Consider the following 27,356-nt stretch of genomic DNA (forward strand, 5'->3'; position numbering starts at 1 on the left):
AAAAATACTTTTTAAAAGTAATGCATTGTTTTAAGATTACTGTCATTAATATAAAAATTTCATTTATTTACAAAATATTTCATTGTCTGCATTATTTATTTGCAGCATTATAAAAGCAATACTTGTGATTACATTGCATTACACTCAAATACATTTCAAAGGTTTCTTTGCAGTTCATTACAGACAGCATTACAATAGCAATTCTTGCCGCTACATTTCAGTACGTGCAATTATATACGAGAATTACTACATTATATCAAGATTACTGCAATTACTTTATATTGGATCAAATTTCAAGAAATTTCATTGTAATGCCTAACTTGTAGTAATGTAGTTAGCAGATACATAACTGTTTATAGAATACATTATAAATCTTAGCATTACTATAAATTTTATGCCCTTGTTTTCAGCTTGGATTGGGTAGGAGTCTATCTCCATATATGTACTTATTTTATTTATTTTTTTCATTTATTACATTACATCGCTTTTAGTTCTGATTACACTTTAATAATTTCTCAACATGTTATTTACTCTTTTTCACACCCGCAAAGTCTCACATATTAAAAATATAATATGAGCGCCACCATCAGCACGCCTTTAGAAGTCCTCAAATCTTATTTAAAACTGAATATTCAAGTGCTCTCCACTTTTATTAGAAAATTTTAATAACTACTCTACACAGTCAATAGCGCAGACAAGTGAACCTAACCGCATTACCGATGAAGTGTGCAACTTTTCTCAAGGACTCACTTAAGGCAAATTGAGTGTGCTCAAAGTAATATTCTGGTTGCACAATACCATGACATTGCTGACTATATTTATTGCTTACAATTTTTGATTTTTTCTTGTAAAAAAATTTAACCAATATTTTTAAGAATCACCAAAATATAAGTGACCCACACCACCTCACTAGTTGGCATTAAGTCAGCGCAAGCAGCGTCTTGAGTCAAAATGTTATCGCTCAGAATTATGATTTTCATGTTTACAAAGTCCCGTTGCATTTTCGCAAGTTTTTCTTTAAAAGCTTTTGCAAAGTTTCAGTTGTGGGATTGGAAAACAAGTGCCGCTGCCTCATTGGTTCTCCAAACCAACCTGCCGCCTATTTCCGCCAAGCTAATGTGCCTGCGCTTCCGTTCGTCGTAAAAATCCTTTCCTGCCTGCCTGGCTTTTATCGCTTCTATTGCGGCTCGTTCGTAATTCGCTTTGAATCAAAATTTATTGCATTTTTATTGAGCCGCCATTTATTGGCAATTTGCAATTGTTGCTGGCGACTCTGTCGCTTAAACGACTTGTTTGCCTCTTTAAACTAGCCTCATGAACTAGCACCATAGACTTGTGGTCGTCACTGTATTATGAAGCCAATGAAAGCTAAAAATTGAAGAAAATAAAAATATTTTAGTTTAGTTGCAAGCCTTAGTTTTTGCACTCTGCATCTGCGAAGCGAGTTTTGAACGTATTTAACGACTGCAACTAGAATTTGCTTTTACAACAAATATCTTGTATTTTTTTCCTTTTTTTGCATATAAGTGAAATTTTGTGAAATTTGTCAAAATTTTCCGAGTCCACTTAATGAAAGGAGGATAAATTTAATTATCACTTTACAGGAGTTTTGTTGTGAGTTTTTTGTTGTATAAGAGAGATATGGTAGAGAGAGGGAAAGAGACTAGGAAAATAACTCGCTCTTTTATCTCTCTGTGGCGGGTTCCCGAGCATCATATCATCATTGAGACCTTTCACCGTCACCTGTTAAATCAGTCCTATTACTTTCCGGACAAACCCTGTAGATACCTTTTGAAGAGTAAGTACTATTTTGATTACTTCAAGATGAACCTTACTCAAGGCAGTCTTCCTGCTTTACTTCGATCCAACCGTAAAAAAAATCATTGCGTCACATCTCCGCATATCTTTCTTAACTTGTGAGAAGAGGAGAAGAACCCACCACTCGGGCCTCGTAAAGCAGTGATCTAAGTTTCCTGGAAGGGAGGTGAAAGAACAGAGAAATTCGACCTGTTTTTATTTCCACCCCTTCTTATACCCGGATTTCCTGAGGCGTAGGCCACCTCCTCCTAGGGAAGACCACATATATCTGGCAGTACTCCCTGATGATGACATTGCCGATCTTTTGGACATAATGCACATTTTCACTCACACACCAACAAAAATAAATGAAATCCAAGTCCTCAACTCACGCACCTGTGAATAATCCGAACTGTGGGCAGCTCTGATGGGCTATCGGACAATTAAGGACAGCTACCGAACGCCTCACTAATTTACGTGAGCTCTACTCTGCTCAGCGCGGAGTAGGAAGAAAGACACTAACAAGCATGTAGAAAAGCAAATAAAAGACAACACGAAATGACAGCAAAAGGGGTGAGGCGGTGCTGTAAGCCGAGGGTGGTCGAGGGTCACATGAGTCGACTAGGCGAAGGGGACGAGAAATCTGCAGCAATTTAATGAGCTGCCTTCTATAAAACGAGCAAAAACGAACGGTGTGGGTGGGTTACGGTAGAAGCTGGTGTTGTTGTTGTAGCAAATATGCGTGTATTATAGAAAGCCAAAGCGAAGATACAAAATGTGCAAATGAAAGTGAAATAAAGTTGTTCGTTAGTGTGTGTGTGTCAGTGTGCGTGTCTTTGAGCATATGTGACTGTGCGCCTTTTAACTGGCAAAGCTTAGCATAAGCAAAGGCGCGCGCGCCAGCTTTGCTATGTATTTATATATACACTGCACAAATATATATATTCCTGTAGAGAAAGACACTTTTACAAACGGCACTTGCAAATGCGTTTGGCGAGATTCGTGCAATAAGTGGCGTTGGCCATAAAAATGGCTTAAAATGATCATCATAAACGTTGAGTGAGCAAATATTGCAATAAAAATAAATGACTGAAGGACGTCGTAAAATATTTATACGTGATGTTGTGAAGTCGGTCGGTCGGTGGCGGCATTTTGCAGTTGCTTGCCATTAAGTTGTATGAGATTAAAAGCTGAGTGAGAGCGGCTGTTATTTGCTGGCTCGAGGCGATAGTATGAGTTAAACAGCGGTAAGCTACAGCTAAATTTCTGTGTCTCCAGTCAGTTGGGTCTGTTTTATTTTTGTATGAGCGCCCTGAGCTGGCAAGGTAGCAATAGGAAGTGAAGCGGTCAAACGCGTATAAAAAGCGGCAAGTTCTTATTTGTAGTTGACCATATTTGTAAATAGTAGTAATATTCTTAGGCAATAAGCAATTATGCCAAACATATGCGCATATGACCTCAAGAGAGGCTGAAGTTATTGGTTTTGTGCCTGAAAATATGCAAGTTTGCATTTTTTTTACAACAATACTTAAGTGTATGTAATGCTATCTTAAGAAATGATAAGTGTCAATTTTCGAGAAGATATCTCGTCATATAAAAAACAAAATATTATATACAAGGATAGGATTTTGATCGTTATGTCTATATGGCAGTTATATGCTATAGTGGTTGGATATCGGCAATTCCAATAAATAAGCAGATCCGTAGAGTTTAAAAAACGTGTGCAATATTTCAGTTCGGTATCTCAGACACCGCTTGACTAGTAGGTGTATCGCCTCACCACTGTATGAACATCTTGCCAAAAATTGTATAAAAAATTAATTTGTATAATTTAAAAAATTAAATAATCAATTTGATTTATTCTAACTAAAATTAAATAAAATTATTTATATTAATTATCAAAATTATTAATTATTTTAATTAATTATAATAATTTTTTATAGATTGATTCATTTAAATTAAAATAAAGGAAAAATAAAATTAACAAATTATATCAATAAAGTAAAATTAATTAATTTTTTTATAATTGAAATAAAATAAATTTTTTTTTAATAAACAAAAATAAATTCATTCATAATAATACATTTTTAATGCTATATTTTATAAACTAATTTACTTAAATATAAATTTGTAATTTTTTCACTTACTAAATCTAAATCAATTTGTTTTAATTTAAATTAAAATTATTATAATTTATTAAATTAAATTTATTTGTTTATTTTTAATGATCATCAATTAAATTAATGTATTGAAATATATATTTAATTTTTTTTTAACAAACTTAAATTCGTTTATATTAGTTATTATTTTTCAATTAATTTTTTTTTAATTTACGTTGATAAAATCAATTTATTTAAATTTAAATTTGTAATTAATTTTGGAATGTCATAAAATTTAATTAATTTGTATAGACTACCTTTTAATTAATTTTTTTCTGTTTCAATTGATATTTATTTAATTAATACATTTAAAATTATATTTGAATTAATTAAAATTTTAAATTTTTTTACTTCATTAAACTAATTTATTTAAATTTAAAAAATAGTTATTAATATTATACATACTAACCACAAAACTAAATTACTCTACATAAATTAGTTATTTTAATTGATTTTATTTTGAACTAATTAAATTAATTTATTAGAATGTACATTTTTTTACTTAATTAATTATTTTTAATTTATATGAATGTAATTAATTCATTGTTATTTATATTTTTCATTTGTTTACTTCGTAAATCTAATTTATTCTGTAAAAGTTTTTATTATTTTTATTATTTAAATTAATTATTTTTTTAAATAAAATTTATTTAATTTAAATTTAAACTTACATTTTTTTTCATTGATTTGCAGTAGTTTATTTAAATTTTAAAAATAAACTATATATTTCAAAAATAAACTATATATTTCAAAAAATAAAATGGATTTATATCTTATTTAATAAAATTAGTGTAATTAATTAAATGGAGTTTAAATTTGTAATAGTTCTCGTGAAAATAAATTAATTTACGCATATACTTTATGTTTTTAAATATATTATTTTTTTTTAATTTACTTTGATTAAAATAATTTATTGCATATAAATTTTTAATTTTTTTTACTTTTATATATCCCAATAATAAAAATAACATGAATAATTTTTTTTTGAATTTAGATTTAAATTTTAAATAAATAATGTAATAATGATCATAAAATAAAATAAATCTACATATATGTATAAATTAAATTTTTTGATTTTTTAAATTAATCTATATTTTTTTAAGTTGCATTAATGTTAAACTAATTTATATAAATTAAATTTTTAATTTTTTTTCTGTTAAATTAAATTCATTTTTTTTAATTTACATTAAATAAATTAATTTATTTTAAACTAGCTTTACTGAAATTATATAATATTTTTTATAATAGGAAAATATTTTATTTAATTAAATGAAATTAATTTATTGAAATAACTTTTCCCTTATGTAAAATTTTAAGCAAAATCTCTACATTTTATAAAATATATATTTTTGTTTTTACTTGCTACCTCACAAACCAATATGCAGTAGTACATGCATGTATCGTACCAAAAGTTCTCTAACTGCCAGCGATTTCAAATTCTAAATGCGTAAGCTTTTCTAAACACAAGAACTTCATTTAAAAAGCTCCTAAACTGTTCCCTATGCTATTGGATTTGCAGACATTTGTGTTTGCATAAATTACAGCAGATGCCAATACATGCACCTACACAACAGTCCTTGGGGATAAATTCCCTACAGCGCTGATGTGTGTTGCAGCGCAATGTTGAATTTGCCATTCTAGCGCTGTATAGGGCAAACAATGCGTGTGCTGCCTGCTACACTGCTGCTAAATTCCAGCACAATTCAAAAGCAGCGCAGCAGCAGGCAAGTGAGTGGTGGCTGCAACCCCTGTTAGAAGTTGAGCAAACGGATGGTTGCGAGAGAGCGCATAAGTTGCTAACGACAGCGAGAGCGCGAGCAGCGGTGGATGGAGAGAGCGAGCAGCGGTGCATGGAGAGTGGAATCAGCAGTAAATAGAGAGCACGCGTACAGCTAAAGTTTCGTTAAGTTTATCTGCTGCTTCTGGCTTCAAATTTTAACAGGTTTGTTAGCTAACAGTGCATTTAAGTTGCTGTTAATGTGGCTATGTTATGTTTGTTTAACATAAATGTTATTGAAAGGGGTTGTTTTCTGGTGCATAAATGTTTATTAAGGGGCGATTTATGTTTCGTTAAGTTTTGTGATTTTCTGCTGTTAAGTTAAGGGTAAGTTATGTTATTAGCACGCCTTAAAATGTTATAAGCCTTGAAGAAATATGCATAAGTACGCAGAAGACGTTGATATCATATTTATTTAACAGAAAGATATATTTAGATAACTATCTTTGCCAAATTTACAAATTTTCCCCTGCTTTAACAGTAAGTGGAATGTTAATACAAGATTGAATTACATATTTCTTTTTATTTTATGGGTTTATTATTGTCATTTTAATATTAATGTAATTTTTTAACTCAATTATATATTCTCTAGATTCCATTAGGAAGTTGTAATTAAATTTTCTGGGAAATTGATTTTTCAAAAATTCGCTGAAGGTGCTGAAGGCCATCCCAAAAAATTTTTATGAAAAGTGTTCGAGGACTGGCAAAATGGTTGACATAAGTGGTTGTGGATTACTTGGGAGGCGAAAAAATAAATATTGATGAATAATTAAATATTTTACATTTTATGTACAATTTTCGGGTACTTTTTTCACAATAAAAAATGTTTCGTGGAAATATGTATATTATAATAATCTTATAGAAATTTCTATATTTTACTAAAGAGGATAAATTTTATAGTTATAGTTTAAAGGTCACTAAAACAATATTTTCTTAAAAAGCTCCCAACATTATAGATAAAATTTATTTTTTACAACAAAATCATGAGCAAATTTAATGCAAGCATTTATTTTTTATTAAGTAACCTCTACATTCTAAAACATTTTTGAAATTGTCGTAACCTAAATCAACTAAAATGTTGAAAAAGCTTAAAAGCACAAATAAAAGCTCTCGAAACTTCGCTGTTTAGTAACACAAAAGCTTACTGCTTAAAAATTGCCAAATGTTAGGCGCTTTTATAGGCTACAAAAGCTTTCAGGCACTCTTATGCGCCTAAGCGTATGTTACACACTATCAATGCCATGTTAGCTGGTTTGCTGCTAATGTGGTCATATATTCGTTATCAAAAATGCAGCGATAGTTGATTCAGCTAACCATTTCTGTGCAGTTATTATAAAAATTAAAGCTTTTATGAGATAAGTCTGCACTTTCGTTGAGTATGTGTGTAGCCAACGGGAGCTTTTTGAAGTTTTTGTCACATCATGTAGGCAGTGGTTACGTGATGTTGCGCTTAACACTACTATTATTCTAAATAGGTGCTGTTATAAAATTTCTTACATTTGATTTTCTAGAATATAGTTTTTTAGTCCCAAACTTGATGTAATAAATTTGAAAATAGTTTTTCGTTGCTGTTACATGATTGCGCCTTATTTTCATTAAATTTTAGATTACGTTACAATATTATGCCATATTTTGGGGCTTGTGTTCTAAGTGGAAGATTATTAGGGTCCACGCACACGCCATATACACTCACTTAAATATCAAACTGCAAATTGGGTTTTTTTTTTCATTATCGTCAGGGATATGAAAGTGTGGAAGGTGAAGCCAATCACATCTTCTAGAAATCCGGGCTTCCGTCTCAACTACCAACTACCTGACTATCACCATCAGGGTCGTGGCAATCCTATAGCATACAGATGGCTTGTTTTGTCGTATTTTTCGTATTTTTCCATACTTCTGTCACCGAAGTATGTTAGCTAGATGCGTCAAGCCAACGGAATTGTCCAGAAGTTATTCAAGGCTTTCATTGGCGTCATAAAACTAGAGCCTAACCCTATTAGAGGCGTGGCAATCAGTCCAAAATCGCTTTGCAATGCATACGCATCATTCTTTGGTGGCCATTACAGCCTTATCATGGAAATCTGGTTTTCGCAAGTACAGATGGTCATTACCTAGAGAGAGAAATGGCTTACATAGCCCAAATAGGGGCGTGGAAATTGCCTTAAAATCACTTTGCAATCCACAAGTGTCATATTTTTTTATTATTTTTATTTTAACAAGGTGACCTGAATGATGTAAACCATTTAATTCATATCGCTGCATGTTAATTAGAGACTTCCACTAGAAATTGAGTTTTCTATATACTGAGTAAGTGTGCTTCAATGACCACTGAGTAAAATTGCCCAGCAATTTAATTCTGATCTTCGAAATATTTAAGATGATTTTGCCTTTTGAGTTAGATACTTTCCGAGATGCCTATGTTCCAAAAATTGTTGTTGTTGTATATATTGGATATACTTTCGAAAACATTTACACAGTTTTGATTCAAAAACTAAATTTACACGACTAGACTAATACATAATCCTTTGAGAATATTGGAAAATAAGAAGCAGCTCTTACTTAGTAGGTTTGAAATCCATCGGAAGAGAAAGATAAAACGACAGATAGTAAAAGTAAAATAACTTACCGTCGATGTGAGTTCGGAAAAAGGAATAGGAGGGGCGTGATTGGCGATCTGAAGGTGAAAATGGTTTATCTCAATTTCAAGAAAAACCCCGAGACTAAAAAAAAATCGAAAAAATGTTTACATTAATTTTGGTGTAAAATTACCTTCTAGTGTCTGAAACAAACTGTATTTTTCTGATCAAAAATATTTATTTTTTCCCCTTATATTAAGCGAGTAAAAAACCAAATGTTTAATTGAAAATACTAAAATGGAAAATTCAGTATTTTTTTAAACGTGAGTATAAATATCCCGTCTCTGAAGACATTAAAAATATATAACGGTTACTATCAAGAACTGTAATCAAAGAAAGTAACTCTGTCAAGTATTTTTACCGATGAAAGCTCGCTGTTGACAAAACAGCACAAGCAAAGCATACATTTCAGCGCGCAGAGTAACTCCAATTTGTAGAGCATAGTGCCGTTATAAAACTGCAAATAATGAGAGTCAGCAAAGAGACGTGTAAGCTGAGCCGACGGCTGCTAGTAAACAGAATACGGAAGTGCTGAGTGTATGCGCGTATATGTGTGTGTGTATATGTGTTGGTGCGTTAAAAGTCTATAGCATAACACTACATTAATGGCGATGTCATTGACGAGCCGACGGACGAACATAACGAAGACGACCCGGCTAACGAGCGTTGAGGCGGCGAACAGCCAACAGCGAACAGCGAACGGCGAACGTCAAAACAGCAACAGCAACAGCAACAGCTGCAATAAACGGCTGCTTGACTGCAGTTGGCAGTACTGCGCGCTCACAAGCACACACACACACCGACACATTTCCAACGCCATTAACGTTACTTTTACGGACGCTGCGCTGCTCGCGTTGGCGTCGCTGTTGTCGCTTGCATTGCCCATTTGCCATTTGCGAAAGGCTTTACGGTTTTTGGCCAGCACCCGATGCACGAAGCGCAACAAGGAGCTAACGGCCGACACAGCCGACATCGACACTCTGTTGCTGCCGAGTTTGTTTTTGGCCGCCTGCAAAAAGCATTGCTCACTCGTTTATTTACCACCGCACACACGGCGCGTACAGCGCCTTATTTTTGTTGTTGCTGTGGTTGTTGTAGCAAATGTTTTATATTGCCGTTGGTTTTTCACGTTCGCGTTCGTCTCGCGCATTTTATTTGAAATGTTCGCCGCCGTCGTCGCATCGTGTGCGGCGCATCCTTTACACCGTTAGATTGTAAGCGAAAAGGTAACGGCAAACGCGACGCTTATCTATGCGCGCGTGTGTGTGTGTTTGTATTTGCACAAAAGTTTACTCAACATTTATTTGTTGCTTGCCTACACTTGTCTGCTCATGCTGTTGCTGTGACTGCCAACGGCCAATGCTTGCTTGGCGTCCACTGCCGCCGGGACGTCGCCGCCGATTTTCGCTGTCGCCGCTTATTCTTCCACAGCTGGTAGCTGGCATTTTGCGGCGCTTCAACGCTCGCTCGCACCCTACCAAAAGCCATCAAGTTACAAGCCAAACAACAAGCCAGCTAGTGAGCCGACTCGGTCGCTTGCATACTTTTAGGCGCAAATGCAGTACAATGCCGTGTGTGTATGCGTGAGCAGGCGTGTTGAGCGTGACGTCGCGTCAGAAATTAAGCTGTGAAAATACGTAGCTGTGCAATAGCGTACAAAAAAAAATTTTTCAACAAAAAGTAAGAAAAAAATACGGTTCTTCAAATATATTTTCAAAAAAATATTATGGAAAATTTGCAAAATAAATTAAAATTTTTGTTGTTGTAAAAACTAAAAAAAAAATTGTTGTGCGTACGTAGCCGTGTTTGTGTGTGTATTTTTGGTGCGTATGTGTAGTGCCCGCGTGTGTGCCACATGCAGCATGTGGCCAACTAACAGCTGTGCCAGTCACCGCAGGCGATAACTGTGTCCTTATGTTTAGCAATATTTTGCTGTTTGCGGCGGTTTTGTTTTCGTTTCTTAAAGACCTTTAATCAACGTTGATTATATGGTTAAACTAAAAATTAAGGAAAATTATATGGTTCACAAACAATTTTTAAAGGTAATTAAAATGTAACAAAAATTTTTTTTTAAATTTAATATAAAATTATACTGTTTAAAAACGAAAAAATTCATAAAAATATCTATTTATATTGTTCAAAAATAATTGTGTTTGAAGGTGTTCTAGGTACTTATCTAAATAATTTATAAATTTTTTGTGAGCATAACGGTACAATTAGGCATAACGGTAGTTATAATAACAAGAAAATTTTACAAAATAAAAAAATAATATTTTAACGCCATTTTAGTCTAAAGAAAAATTGCTACTACTGAGGCAAGTAACTAAATGTTACTCATACGCACTGTATGCCTGTTATATTCTGCCTTTTTGCCTGTGTGTTCTGGTGTACTTTATAGATGTTTGCAAAATTTTAACAATAAATTTAATCAAACAAACTCTAAATTAAATTAAATTAAATTGAACTAAATTAAATTAAAATTAATAATTAAATTAAATTTAAATAAATTATATAAATGTAAATGAATCAATTTATTTTAAAATTTACTCGAATTGAATGTCTTTTGAAAAACTATAACCCGCTTTATGCGCCTATAGCTTTTGTGGATAGTTAATTATGTGAGAATTCATAGCAACTCACTGCTTGTTCCTCAATGCAACAGAGTATATTCACATAACAAGTTCGTTACTAGCTCAAACTAAGCAAATAAGTGCTGTGCCATGAATTTTTGGAATATTGAAAGTAAACAAAAACAAGAGAATATTAACTTAGCTTGCAGCGCTGCTATAAAACCCGTCACAGATGCAATTTTTAAGGTTAAATAAAAAGCTTTGCTTTGATTTTGAAAAGTCAGTTTGTACGGCAGCTATATGTTACAGTTGTTCGATCTGTATAATTTCCTCAACGTCTACAGCAATACTCACGATAATAATCTGCGCCAAATTTCATGACGATAGCTTGAAAAACAAAAAAGTTTTCCCTACAAAGACTTGATTTTTATCCTTCACTTTGTATGACAGCTATATGTTATAGTAGCTCGATCTGAATAATTTTTTCGGAGCTTATAGCTTTGCCCAGTGAAATAATGAATGTAAAATTTTTTTTATAGATATCTTGACGAATAAAAAAGTTTTCCATACAAAAACAGAATTATTATCGTTCACTTTGTACGGCAGCGATATGCTGTATAGTCCAGTCATTTAAGCTTAAATTAGGTATCTAAATATACCCTACCATATGTAGGTTTTGAGACAACTTTTAGGGTGTCAATATAACAGACTTCCAGCTGGGTATCTCGAATTCCAAGGTGAACTTACTATAATGACTGGACTAACAGTCGTCCGATTTATACAGTTTCTTCGAGGATTGTAGCCTTGCTTTGAAAAATGATCTGTGCATTAAGGAAATATTGTGAAATAAAAAAGGTTTCCTTATAGATAATTCTTTTGATAATTCATAATTCAGTTTATATTATAGAATGGCTAGATACTATGTTGGACCGACGTTGACAAAATATATACTACATATAATAATACGAATATTAATAATAAATTAGTAACTACTTAAAATGCAAAGAACTTGACTCATAACTCAAAACCTGAGAGTATTTACAGAATGTCAGGCAAAACTTTAAGAAAGCTGTAGTGAGCATATTTTTATATCTTCTTCTATCAAAAAAAGTTGAAGAATATAACTTTTTCCAGTTGAAAAGTAAAAAAGAACAATTTTTTGCTCCTGATCCTGCTCAGCTTTTTGGTGATGCCAGTCTTCAACAATTAAATTTTCTTATTTTAAATTAACTCTTCAACAAGCATGAGGTATTTATTTTATTTTTTACTTTTTTTTTGAAGAGTTTTTTTGAATTTAATTCGTTCAGTGAAAGACATGTATTTTATAAATGAATTATATGAGCTCTTTAAAACGTTTAAAGGTTCGCGGTATTCAAATCCTTTAGATAGTAACCTCGAGGAATAACTTTTACATTTCTTTTATATTTGTTTTTTGTATTCTCGAAAGCTCAATGTATACATTTTTTAAAGCTATTTGTTTACAAAATGCACGAAAGATCAATGTGTAAGGCTCCCTTATATATTTTTTCTAGTGAAATACGTGCCAGCATACTTTTAGGCGCTATGTTTTTATTCATTCATTTATTGTAAGACATTTTGCACTTCTCAACAGGTTTTTGTCATATACGACATTTTTTATAAATGAATTATACCTTTTGAACAAATATTCCTTAACCATTCATAAGCCTGATTCGCCTGATTTGGATTAAGTTTACTATGATTTGTTATGAAGTTGCAGAGGTTTTCCAAAAAGTACTGCGGTTTGAACATACTTATTTTATACTTCTTCTAGATAAAAATGAAATTGTGATTTATCTCGCGAAATACCATATATTGCTTTGGATGATTACACATTATGGTTTTTTGAAGAAGCCCTATCTCAAAGTCTTTAAGGTCTTCCTTCTTAAATGTATGCCTATTTGCTGCAATATAACAACTTCCTTGGTGAAAGCAATATAATTGTGACTTTTCTCTCAAAAATTCATATTTTGCTTTGGATAATTTTCGATTATGTTATGTGAAGGGCATCTAACTCAAACTCGTTTCAAGGTACCATTTCATATATTTATGACTTTTTGGTACAGTATAGCATACTTGAAGAAAATATTGTAATTTTGACATTGCTTTGGTTTAAAATACCATTAGGTAATAATTCAGTACTTAGTTTATATTACCTTACTTTCAACATATTTGCTTCTTACTATTATTTCCAATTTTACCTGAAATCTTCAGGCTTTGTATGAAATATTTGAACACATTACCATAAAAACTCTGTCGAATTCTAGTAAATTATGTGCTAGCTAATTATTATAACCAAAAAGCCATAGTTTTCAAGCTGATTTAGTAATAACATTAAGTGATAGCGCTTGCGAAATAGCTGTTGCTGGTCTCGAATTAACTTTAGCATATAAATCTAGTCTATTTATAGAATGCTTCAGATATAATAAACTATAAAAGTGCGTATACATATATTACATACCATAAACCATATAATAATATATACTCACATATATTCTACTTATATATACTCAGCTGCATGCGTAAAATTTCCCAAATGCCATTAAACAGCACATTACTCATATGCCCCGGTGTGTTTGCTTATTAAACAGGTGCTAAAATGCTTTTGACACACTGAATTTAATAAATTTATATGTGTGTGGCATAAAACGAACTGTAAGTGCATGCAGCATGTTGCAACTGCGACAAACAAGCACATGAAATATAAATACATACAACAACAACAACATGTGTGAGTGCCCGCAGCGTTTTAAATTGAATTAAAATTGGTCAAAGTCAATACTGGAAACCCGGATAATTTATAAATAGCAAACAACTAAATTAGCCAAACAGAAAGAGCAATAAAAATGCAGTGCAATGAGGTAAATATGGAAAATGAAATAAATAGGGCAAATGTAATAAATAGGGAAAATAAAAATAATATATAAAAAGCTATGTAAATATTTGGCAACGCACAAAGTTGAGCTTAGACAACAAAATTGCAACAACAACTAGCAAGTAGCAGCTAAAAATGTACAAAACAAAAGATCAACAACAATAGCATTAGCGGTAATAAAATATAAATAAAGAATAAAGCAACACGGTGGCCCTAAAATACCAGTGTTGCCACGCCCACCAGGAAACTAGGAAAAGTGCACGAGCGTTGCTAGCATCTGCAGCAAGTGAATGTCAGCAACACAGTAAACAAAAACAGTAGTGGTAAACGAGAAAAAAAAAATAAAACTAAAAACAAGAAGGTAGTAACAACAACAACACACGTTGCAACAACAACATAACAAAGGTTTGCAGCAAAAACCCATGCACGAATAAAAAAAATTGCAAAAACTAAAAGAAAAGAAAGAAAAGCGACAACAAAAACTAAATTTACAATAACAACAAGAAAGGTAGTACCAACAAAAACAAAAGTTATGACAACAATAAGAAAATTTTTCACAAAAAAGTAGCAGCAGCAAAAAAAATTGCAAAAAACCAAAAGCGGCAACAAAAGCAACTAATATAGCAACAACAACAAGACAAGTAGTACAAAAAAAAAAAAAACAAAATTTAAAACAGCAATAAGAGAGGTTGCCACAAAAAAGTAGTACCAAAAAAATGTTGCAACAAATAAACCAAAATTGGCAACAACATCAAAAAAAGTTGCAACAACATCAAGAAAAGTTGCAACAACAGCACATAATGTAGCAAAACAAAAAAAAATAAAAAATGTTGCAGGTATAAAAATTCAAAATTTTTTTTCATTTAGTGGCAATTTCATTTGCAATAACAACAACAACAAAAGTTGCAACAACAAAAACCTTACGTTTCTGTATTGGCTATTTCAGTGCTACAACGGCATTCGGTCAACAAATTCTCACAAAGCAACACCTAGACGCAACAAAAACAACAATACGAAACAACAACAGCAACTGCAAAATTTTGCTGCCAACTAGACGACGCTGTCTGAGTCAGCTGATAAACTGCCATGCTGCAAGCTGCTCTGCTTGTTGTTATTTTTGCACTACATGTGTAGTGTGTTTATGTGTGCGTGTGTATGTGTATGTGTTTCTAGGGCAATAACAGCGCCGCTAAAGTTTTAAGCTGTGCGATTTGTTTGATTGTTGCCCCGGCTGCTCGGCGATTGCTGTACTTTTGCCGCTATTGCTTGCGGTGGTGTTGGCAACTAACGGCATACGAAATTGTACAACAACAGCACACACATATGCAAGCATCGGCAGCCGCACACATTTGTTTCATATATTTGTATGCAATTGTTGTTGTATTGCAGTTGTGTCGCCGCTTGTTAACGTGCATTGTACTAGCCGTTCACTTAATCGCTCCCACCCCCCACTCAACTACTTTTTATCGACACAGCGAAAATATACAAAGCACAACTCTAACTGTCAATTGCTGGCGTCAACAACAACAACAACACTAGTATATCTCAAACCAAATAAACGTAGTGTGTGCAAATAGTGACAATAACAATAAAAACAATAAACGATTTTGCAGCTGCGACGAAAACAGGAAACTACCAGCGACAATTCTCTAACTATCTGCCGAGAGAGCTTAGCTGGCAATGTGTGCGTGTGAGGCAATTAAATGCCTTCATGCGGGATAAATGTACCATGAAATTGATTGTCCAAAAGGTGAGTAAACGCTTACCCGTAAAATTTTACATACTCGCGTATCAATGAAGGCTCGTATATAATTATTTTCAGTAGGCTCTACAGTAGGCCGGCCAATGAACCCTTGTCTTACTTGTTTAGCCAAAGAGATTGCATTGAAAGTGTCTCATACCAATTGCCAGCAGGCTTTCCGCACCTAATTTTTGGCAGCTTATAGAGGAATGACCTCGTTGGCGAAATTCTTTATTTCTACTCCATAATTCCGTTCAATCCTTATCTTTGTTTACAGCGTCACTCCAAATTTTCGATGCAATTTTTGTAGTACAGGGAGTCCAGATCTCGAGAATACGGTGGATGCAAAAGCAATTGGAAGTCCATTTCATAAATTTTTGCCATCGTCTTTTCTGACTTGTGATACGATACATTTTCTTGATGAAACAAAAATTTCCTTTCCTTCCAATGCGGCCATTTTCGGCGATTTCGTCCTCCAAACGCTGTTGATATTCATTAATTCCTCAAGGTAGTCTGTGGCAAATAAAAGATTAGATTAGATAAATTAATGAGGATAACGACCTTAGAGTTATTGTGCCCCCTCCTAAGTCACAACGGCCTAGCCCCAGCTTAGTGATAAATGAGACGATGAGATCCCTATTTAGAAACTTGGACCCAAGGGCCCTTAAACTGTGCCTATAGACCGCTGAGGAGTCAATTAGCAGGTGTTCTGGAGCTTCCATGTCAGAAAATTGACAATTTTTACAAGAAGCTATGCCTATGCTATAAAAGACTTTCTGTTCGGAAGTTGATTAAATATTTAAACCTTTTACGGTTTTAATCACCCATGGCTGTGGACTGGACTTTGGAGTGAAATGACGGAACCATGTTTCATCCGTTGTTACATAGCGACCAAAAACTTCTGTTTATTAATTAGAACCATCAAACACTGCTCCAAATCAACAACTCAGCCCTGCATTTGTTCAGAAGCACTCAAACCCAAATTTTTGTGCATGATATGACTAACTCATTGAGTTGACATCTTCAGAGTGGCTGCTCGAGCAACTTCACTTTGCGGTTGCCCGAAATTATTTTATGGACTTTTTTAATGTTTTTGTCGGTAACCGACGCTTTTGGGCATCCACTGCGTTCACTGTTTTCGGTGCTCATTTCAAACCCTGGTTTTCCTGTAGTAATATCTGGAAACTAGTTATCAAGCCAAGTTTTTGCTTCAACTGTGATTGTTCCTTACAAAAAGCAATCTATCAACACGTGAAATTTTTTATAAATTTTTTCACAGTAACAATGTTTGCTCGCTATAAATGGTATAATTCCTAAGCTGATGCTCCGACAGTTGTCAAATTTTTACACGCGCCTTTTGAAGGTTAGCGCAAGCTGAAAGTTAATCGAATTTAATTTTAGGCCTGGGGCATTTCAATTGTCTTGTCGCAAGCTCAGGAGCTTCTTTTGCAGATATTGTAAAAGATCTGTGTTAAAATATCTAAGAACTAATTTTCTTTTTCAAGCCGGGTCAAGTTGGATCAATTTGGTATGATATTATATAATACTTTTGCATTTTTGGCGAGCATTTCAAGCTTTTTTTGTTAAAATTATTAATTTTTAATTTTAGTCCAGTGAAATTTACGTGCTTGACCTCGATAAATAAACTACTTTCGCCTAGCTGTAGGCAAATTTTCTCGTTCTTGTATTATATAATACTTTTAAGTTGGGATTTTTCATAACCTTAATTAATAGTATATTTACCTCTTGACTGCTCTCAAGTTTTTCATCATTAAAATAATTAAAGTTTAGTCCAATAACTTTAAGGTGCTTGACTTGGATAAACAAATATAATTACGCCTAGATGTAGGCAATTTTTTCTTATATTATTGTTTAAACTTTATGGCATTATAATAAAGAGCTTGATATTTTTGAAGTCTTAGAGGGTTATATTTATTATTTATAGCATTATGGTGAAACGTTGCATATTTTTGTCATCACTAAATGTTATATTTGTGATCTATGAAAAGAATTACAACAAAATCGAATAATTTAACAACTTTTACACATATTTTGTCAAGAAAATTTTACACAATAACCTCAAGTTTGCATATATTCACTTTTTTAGAAATTTTAATAACTAGCGATATTTTACTTTACATAAAACTGCTCCTTATACGTTTGGTCTATGATAACTTTTTAATTATTGCTCAAACTTTTGTTAGAATTTTCATAAAATGGTGTTCCTTTACATTACTTACTAAGCCCAAGCGTTTTAGCTTTTGTAATATAAATGTATTTGAAATGATTTTCTCATTCAAATTGAATTTGCTGCAATGCTAACGCAAGTTGCCTGAATAGATTTATAGCAAAATGGTTAATAACTACTTCCGCTGCACTGTATTGGTACATTAATATATTCATGCACAGCTGAAATAAATTGAAAGTTTTTGGTATTCAAGTTGGCACTTATTCACTTATGCCTACATATCTGAAGGCATATATACTTATATGCAAAACAGGTTGTTAAAATTGAATAAAAATATGTTAAAAAGTTCAAGCAACGGGCTTTAAATGATTCTTGTTTCATACAATTAATGCAGCATTTGCGCCTAAAAGCAGACTAAATTTTTTGTATAAATTTTTTTGCCACACTGCTTGTAAACCTCAGCAGTAAGCCTTGGACGACTTATAGAGCATGTATATCCCCAAGAAACGGCTTATTTGTCGTAATCACCGTTTTCGGATCACTATGGCATATAGTTGCCATACAAACCAAATGATCAAATTTAAGACTTTGTATGGAAAACTTGCACATTTGATGAGATATCTGCACGAAATTCGGCATGCGCTATTACCTTATGCAATAATACAATACTCAAAGGAATTGTTCAGAACGGCTGAACATAGCATATATCTGTCATATAAACTGACCGATCAAAATTATGTTATTGTATGTAAAACTTTTTCATTTGACGAGATATCTCCACTTAGTTTTCCACAGATAATTACTTAAAGCAAAGCTACAATTTGCGAAAAAATTGTTTAGATAAGACGACTACAGCATATAGCTACCGTATAAAATATATGTACGAAATTAAGCGCTTGTATGGAAAACATTTTCATTTGACGAGACATCTGCATAAAATTTGGCAGAGCTTATTATCCAAGACAAAGCTACAATTGCTAAAGAAATTGTTTAGATCATATCCCTATAGCAAATAGCTGCCATACAAACTAACCGGTCAAGATCAGGTTCTTGTATAGAAAACATTTATATTTGGCAAGATAACTTAACGAAATTTTATATACATTATAATCTCGGAAAAGGCTACAAGACTCGAAAATTTTTTTTTATATCGTACTACTATTTCGTGTAGCTGCCATACAAGCTGCACGTTTAAAATCAATATAAGTTAGTTGAGAAATTCAACACAAGTGTTTTTTAAACGAAAAAAATTAGCAAACTTTATCTTTGCAAATTTACAATAAAAATGTAATAATTGCATATATTTAATTTTCTTAAACCTGTTGAGAATTTTAGCCTAAGCATGGCATGAACGAAAAAAACATTTCGTTTTACTTTCAATACTTCAATTTATTTGCTAAAAAATGAGCACCAAAACTAGAGTTTTCTGCAAATCCATACTTAACGCTTTCTTTGCATGCAACATGCTACACGTTGGCCCACATCTTACATACTGAAGGGGTGCAGGTGACACCCGAATTTCAAACTATCAATATATACACCCTCACGTTAAGCAAAGACACATAAATAAATGTAAATATTTGTTAATGTGCGTCTAGTTGCAAACTTGTTATGTAAAATAAATAAAATCGAATTGTGAAATACTCACACTGCACACCAGCCAACTGCTCACCACCTTACGATATGCAGAGAACTAAGCTTTTTTTTATTACGTACCAGGCACTGTGGTAACTTCACAATGCTTCTGATGATTTGCATACGCATTGTCTTATTGATCTGCGAAGCCGGTAAAGTATAATCTGCAAGCATAAAGAAAGTGTCTGATAGAGAGAGAGAGAGAGAGTAAGATAGTGGGAGTGAGGGAGAGAGAGAGAGAGAGAAAGAAAAAGCAAGGGAGATTGTGCAGGCAGGCGATTTAGCACTGGTGCGTAAACTTCTCAGAAATATTGCATTAAAACAATCAACGGTTCGTAAACTACATACGTAAAGCAAGAAATGGTTACAAGCACCTGTGCGTATGAGCACTCACATAGTTACTCACATTTATGTATACTCCATACATTCTTTCAGCTACCACACTGCATTTGCTACATTTCTAAGCGTTTTCGTTGTGCGCTGCTGTGCTGCTCTTCAACCTCTCACTCACTCACTCACTCACCCAGTCGAGTTCGTGGCATGTGTATGGCTTGTGTGCCTCAGCTGCCATAAAATAAAATTCTATCTCTCGCTTTCATTTATTAATGATTACTGGCTGCTCTAGTCGTGTGTTTTGTTATTGCATATTTTATTGTGCGCCTTGTTTTTGTTGTGGCCACTACTATGTGCTCCATGCATGCAGCTGTGCCTGTGTGTGTTGTGTGCGCTTGCATAATACCCTTGTAGAACTCGTCAAGGCGTAAAGTTGATTAAATCAGTTGAATTGCAAAATTTTCATTTATTGAAAACTATTGAATACAATTCACTTGTGTTGGTGTGTGTGTGTGTGTGTTGGTTTGTATGAAAGGCAGAAGTATTTCAAAGTCATCGCCATGCAAGCGTAATAATTTATATAGCACACACATAATACACGCACACATTCTTAACAGCATCTTGTGCGTATAATTTAATCAGTTTTATAAAGTTGTTTATTGAAAATAAATTTTAAAATACGCATTTGAAACAGGAAGATGCCAAGCTTTGCGTTTTAAATATAAAAAGCAGGGATTATTTGCTCGTCTTATTTAAAATTGCATTTTACTAATGCATGAATTCGTTTAAGAAGGAATATTTGTGGCAGTTAAGGAGTGTAGAACAGAATTATGTTAAAGAAAGGCTACCATTTATGGGAGACTTCTTTTATTTATTTTCTTTAATCGTTGACACTTCCCTCAGTCGTTTGCACTTTCTTAAAAGCTTTTAGCAAAAAAATCGTGAAACTTCTTTTATCGTAACTTTAATCACAGTGTCTTACATCGCTAGTTGGAATATATATTTCTCAAAAATTTGATCTAAACTCTTACCCGTAAAGCAAAGCTGCAATCGAAAAGCTCTTTTTTAATGAAAGCTTCTGATAAGGCTATTTGAACTAAATTATCTTAATAGAAAATATGTGCTTTAAGAAAATATCTTCGTATGCATTGTCTTAAGTCGTCTACAGTTCCTTCAGTTCTTAAGGCTTCCTTATAAGCCTTCCGTGAAAGAATTGATTAATTCAATACATCTCAAAATTTTGGTCTAAACTACCTGTATAAATCGTAAGGCAAAGCTGCAATCGATAAGCTGTTTCTGGTAATGAAAGTTCCACCTTAGCAGAGCTGAACTGAATTATCGTAAGTCTAAATATTTTTTTACGGATATATCTTTTTAATTATGTCCTTTGGCTGATTACACTTTCTTCAGTTATTTGCATTTCCTTCAGTTACTCAGACTTCCATATATGCAAGCAATCAGTTAAAGAATTCATGTAGCTTCTTGCATCATAAAGTCAATCGCAGAGTCTTGCACAGTAAGTAAGTCATTCATTTTGTATAATTTGTAGACCAAAATATTAGTTCCTAAGCGAAATTTCACACGATAGATACTTCTAGCAATGAAAGCTCTTTTCCATCAAGTGAAAGCTCAGTAAATATGTGTTTTTATTTCATTTAAAGTTCTAAACAGCGCTTGGAGTGCAGACGTAGTATTATATTTGAAACACCGTGTACCGTTACTCACAAGCCTACCAGAAAATCAGAAAATTCGAAATTTTATAAAAAGCTCTTTCTGGTAATGAAAGCTCTTCAACTTCTCATAAAACCTTTGTATATTAGAGTACAGACTTAGTACTTCAAACGCCGAAATTCTTTACTCACAGATTTGTCAGACAATCGAAAAAATTCAAAATTTTTTGAGAAGCTCTTCTGTTTCCCATGGAAGGTCTGCAAAATTGTTTTTTATTTGATTAAAGCTTTAATCATCGCTTAGAATACATACTTGGCATTTCCATCGCCAATTTCCTTTTTTCATTGACTACTTGACAAAGGAAAATTTTGAGATTTTTTGAAAAGCCTGACTGCTTCCTATGAAAGCTTTCCAAGCATGTTTTTTATTTGATGTGAATTTCAAATCCTAGCTTGGATTTGGAACTTCAACCACCGAAATACCTTCTAGCTTGACTGTTTCTTATGAGAGCTCCGAAAGTATGTATTTTCATTAAATTCATAGTTTATAGCTTAAATCATAGTAGGAAATACAGAAGTGGTATTATAAGAGTCGAATGCTTTCCGCAGTGCTTTACTTGATGATCAAAAAGTTCGTAATATTTTGAAAAACTCTTTTCTAGAAATGAAAGCTCCTCTCCTTTGTTTGCATGCTCCGTAAAAGTATTTTTGTATTTGATTTAGTTTTTGAAGCTTTTGTCATAGGAAAGAAAGCAAAAGTGGTATTTCAAAACCTGAAATTTCTAGCTTATGGGTCTAAGTACTTGACAATAGAAAAATACTATTCGTAAAGCTCTTTCTTTTAATGAAACCTGTACTACTCAGCAGAGAATTGGTTGAAAAACTCTTTCCAGAATAAAAGCTTTTCCAGTTCCCTAGAAAGCTTTGCAAAATTTTTTTTCTTTTTTTTTTTTTGTTACGTATAAACTTCGATCAGAGCATAGACCGGATAGATATCTAAATTTATAATTATCCTTTTTGAGTCCATTTTTCAATATTTCGTTCTCTGACTAAATGCGTCTGAAATTCTCAATTGGTTTATGAAAAAATATTGTTATAGCAACATAGTCTTTCAAACAACAACTTTCATTTAGACAATTTGGAATGTTTGAGAGTCACAAACGTACATTAGTAGCTGACAAGAGCAAACTATTTTTGCATAACTAAGCAAGGGATCAGTATTTTCTCTTCGTAAAGCACACATTTCAGTAAGGAAATCGCTAAAGTGAAATTGATATATACATACATCCATGATTTGATCTTGATATTTAATACATATATATCTGAGTTATATTTGACTGATTATGGCATAAAAATGTATATGACTTTAACGACAAAGCATATATGTTTAAAAGCCTATATGCATAAACAAATAACTACATATGTCTGCAACACATCATACATCGTCACTCTACACAACACACACTTGTAATTTAATATCAACCAAACTGCTCGCGGCCACATTCTTCACACTATTACTGCGGCATATAAAAGTCTACACACACTCGCAGCCAACACTGCCGCACTCAATAGTCCCCCACTTGTCTGCCTGCAAGCATGTTTCAGCGAATGTTATAGCTAACGGTTAAACTGCCATTACTTACCGAAAATAACATGATACACAAGCACACTTCCTTATAGTCTATGCCGCCATCCATTTATGCTAACTGCCATGACCGCTCATTCGCATTCATTCCCTCATTCAATCATTCGTTGCTTTATTGTCCAGTATCGTCTGGTCCGCTGCGTCGGCTGGCATATGGTCATGCATATTAACAACCTATTTTCATAACTTTAACAAACTATTTGTCTGACCAATCGTTCGAAATCCCTCCACAACGGCTGACACTCACACTGCCGCAGCGTACAGCAATTACGTAGCGGCTGCTAGAGCCACTTCGGAAATAGATATGGTTAGCGCATTGTGGTCGTAGACGCTTCCTGCTTGCTCAAAATTCATATCATAGGCAATAAAATATGCCGTCGCAGCATTTTCGTAACTCGTAAAATGCAAAATTGCCCATATCAGTCGGCAAGAAGTAGAATGTACTTGGCTTTTCTTCGTGCATAAAGGGTGCCTGTCTTCATAAGAAATGTGGTTATGGCAAGTGCTAGCTGTGATATAGAATTTGGTTTAGTTGCAGCTTAAAAAGACTATTTAAAAGTTTGGAGTGTATTTAAGAAATGCGTTGCAAGCGCTTAGATATATATTATGTAGGTGTGATTGGTATTACTGTAAAGCATTAATTTTATATCTCAATTTATATAATAACTTTTTGTAGTTTTCTTGATTGTTTTATGTAAAAATTTACAAAGTTAGCCTTCTCGTCCATTTTTTTTTTAAGCCTTCTTGTAAATTCCTGTCGCAAATTCACTGCATTCTTCTTTCTTTAGATCTTCCATAAGTCATAGTCGACTTCGTCCTTGCTCCTTTTATATCCGCCTTCATCCAACTGTATTAATCACTCAGATGATGTTCATATAGCTTTAAACCTCCAAATCAATTGCTGAAAAGACTCATTGTAGCTCTCTATACGTAACCATATGTGATAGTTTTTCGCCAGTATTCAATTCAGAGTTAAAAGCGACGGAGTATTATCACTGCATTAGCGTTCTTAAAACTACTTAGATCAGCAACAATTTTCACCTCGACGGAACTGGGACTTATATTTTGTTTAGCTCATGAAGCTTTGTTCGAAGCTTGGTCAGGAAAGCTTTTTGTAGAAGCTTGGTTCTCAACGCTCTTCAATTAAAAAGTTATAAACTGCTCAAATTGTTCTTCCGACTAGATTTCCTCATAATCTTCGAACAAGATTTCTGAATTGTAGTCGGAATTACAGGCTTTGTGAAAGCTTTTTTAATCGAAAATGGAAATATGAACTTATGGAACACAGAAATATATAACGGCTAGTCTTATTAAGATTTGTTTTACTCTATAAATAACTGGAGTTACAATTAAATTGAATTATGAACATGCAACCTTTTATCAGGGTGAGGAGAGAATACCTTGAATAAAGAACTTTGGAAGCTATAAACTGATATAATTACCCTGCCAATTAGACCTCTCATTATCTGCGAACAAAATTTCTGAACTGTAGTCGGAATTATACATTTTTAAACTTAAAAGTGCTCTCTTAGTGAGCTCTTAGTTTCGATAGTAGAAATATGAACTTGTGGAACACAAAAGTATATGACGACTAGTCTTACTAAAGCACATTTTATCATATACATAACTTGGATTTGAGATTATGTTGAGTTGAGCCCATGCCCCCTTCTATCGGAGCCGCTCTAAACTGCTAAAATTACACTGCCGAGCCCTGAGAAGGACTATTCATCATTTTTAAAGTAAATTTCTGAACTGTAGATGAAACTACTTTTTTCGCGTTGAAATTGGAAAAGCCTACATTTGATACTATAAATATGAACTTATGGAGTAGTCCTTCACAGAAGTACAACAAGACCAGCTGTGTGACCAGTACGCAAACTGAGGAACTTGACCGAAGGATGAACGAAGCGACATGGCTAAATTGACCTAGGTCACCATATTGAATCATTTAGCTATAGTATGTAGTATATTTTATAGGGTCTGCTAGGGATGTTATACACTTCGTGGCTAACTTTATATGCCAGCTGTATTGTATAAGGTAGTGTAGGTATAATAGAAAGCCACGAAAAAAGCTTTTATTTAACTCTCTTGTAATACTTATTTATGGTGATAATGCCAATGCCATATTTAATTCATCTTAAAAGCTATTCATGCGCTTCCTCGCACTGCAGTTTCCAATTCCACAAACGCGCTTCCCTTGCCGCCTTTCGGTCCTTTACTTAGCCATATCTTTTACTGCGGGCTTAGTGTACCTTCCTTGCTCAACTCTTTCGGTCACAACACTTGACTAACATATACACTTCGACACAGACGCATGGACTGGCACTGGCAAAGACACACTAGCATACAGACGCACATACACTCAAATGCCGACACACATCAAAAAGGCATATTATTTTCAGCGCATCACTGCCACTTGCCACTTGCCACGCATCAACGCACAATATAATTAACCGACTGCATGTGGCAAGCTGTACATGTGCGCCGCTATGTGTTTATAAGCGACGGCCACAAACGTTAATGTTGCATTAAATTTCGCATTCATTCGCGGTTTGTATGTGTGCATTTGTGATATTTTTCCGCCTTTCATGCCGCCATTTCATTTGCATTTCTTATTTACTTTTCCGCTGTTGCTGCTGCTGCGGTTTGCCGCTTTGACAGCGGCCTTGAGTGATTACGAATTCATAATTAACAACAACACGCCAACTACAATAAGCATTTTTATAATTATGATCATTACATGGCAGGCGCCAAACTACGTGTGCCTCAAAGTCCTTCAACTCGCGCACTGTCAACCTCTCCAGTGCCCCTCCAGCGGCATGTGCAACACTTTGCGTTTCGATTGCTTGTGCCGCGCACAATAGGAAAATTAATGAAAAACGCTTCAATAATTTGTTGAGACAGCTTTTCGCGACGCTTTTCATTTCCGTTGCACACAGCGCCACAGCCTCGCGGCTGCCGCGCCGCATGCGCTACCTTCAATCGGCATGCAACTGTTTATGCCATCACTGCAAGCGTTTGTCGGACAGCGCCGTAGCCATTTGCGCGCTGTTTTCCGCTGGCGCTTACTCTCTTTCCCTTGCAAATTCAACGCGCGCTTTATTGTTGTTGTTATTTCGCTGTTGCCTTTTCAAATGACCCAATATAGCGCGCGGCATGCACGCGGCACCACTTGAACATCGCTTGCCACTTGCCATGCAAGCCCCTCATTCGCTCATTCAGCGCGCTGACCTCTTGCCCCGCTGCGCGCCCGCGAGTTGGCCTGCCGTGACTCGACATTTGGCTTTGCCACTGCCACTGCAGTAGTTGTAAGGATTGCCCGGATTGCATTTAATGTGATTGCAAATAAATCGATTGCTTTTTATCGTCAACACGCCGCTCACCCGTCGCTCAGCCAGTGTTTACTCGTCATTTTCATGCCCCGCTATCGCTTTCCCTCGTCTTCTGCCTTCGCTTCGTGCATTCACTCAATTCATTTGCGCCAATCTACTTGCAACTGCCAATGCATTTGCTTTCGCCACCCCATGCCTTGCTTATTGTTTCGCGCTCGCGTCCTTTCCGTCCTTGCCGGTTGTGCTGCGCTTGCTTGCGCGTCCTTATGGTTTGCTTTTAATTGCTGTCGTTGTTTTACGCTCGGTTTAAGTAGCATATTAAAAAGTGCTGTGTAATATAAATACTCAAATGCAGTTGAGAATATGTATCCACATATATATAATCACTTATATCCATACATATAAGCTCACACATGTAGACAAGTGCAGGTTGCGCGTAAAATATATTTATATTTACTTTTAATTTTTTTGCTGATATTTTTCGCTCATATTGGATTTCGTTTACAGCGGCAATTGAACGCTGGGAAGTCTGTTGAATTTATAAATTTCTTTAAATTTTGCTTTGATGAGAAGCTTCATATGTAGCGCGTTCTGTATGTATTTAATTGGTCTCCCGTGGTTGTTCAGTAGGCCTTGGCTGTTCTTGGTATCTCAAATGTATCCACGTTTCTACACCACAGTCCATTTGGACCCGTGGGTATAGATTGAGGTAGTATTCTCTTCCCCTACTGATTCTACTGAACCTGAATCTCTTCTCCATTCACGTCTAGAGTGTATTCTCATCTGAAAGTCAGTATTCAAATCCGAACTTCAGGAGGATATAGTCCAATTTACTTAGATTAGTATAGAGCTGCTTCAAAATTTCGTTATGTCCGCGTGCCTGTTTCAGTCACCAATATTATACGGACATGACTTGAACGCCAGGTAACTCCTGCATGTGTTACCCTCTGAATTCTATTTAATTTTCTAACGTTACATTG

This window comes from Bactrocera latifrons, unplaced genomic scaffold (assembly GCF_001853355.1).
Source record: "Bactrocera latifrons isolate USDA-ARS-PBARC rearing strain unplaced genomic scaffold, ASM185335v1 scaffold_190, whole genome shotgun sequence".
Taxonomy (NCBI): domain Eukaryota; kingdom Metazoa; phylum Arthropoda; class Insecta; order Diptera; family Tephritidae; genus Bactrocera; species Bactrocera latifrons.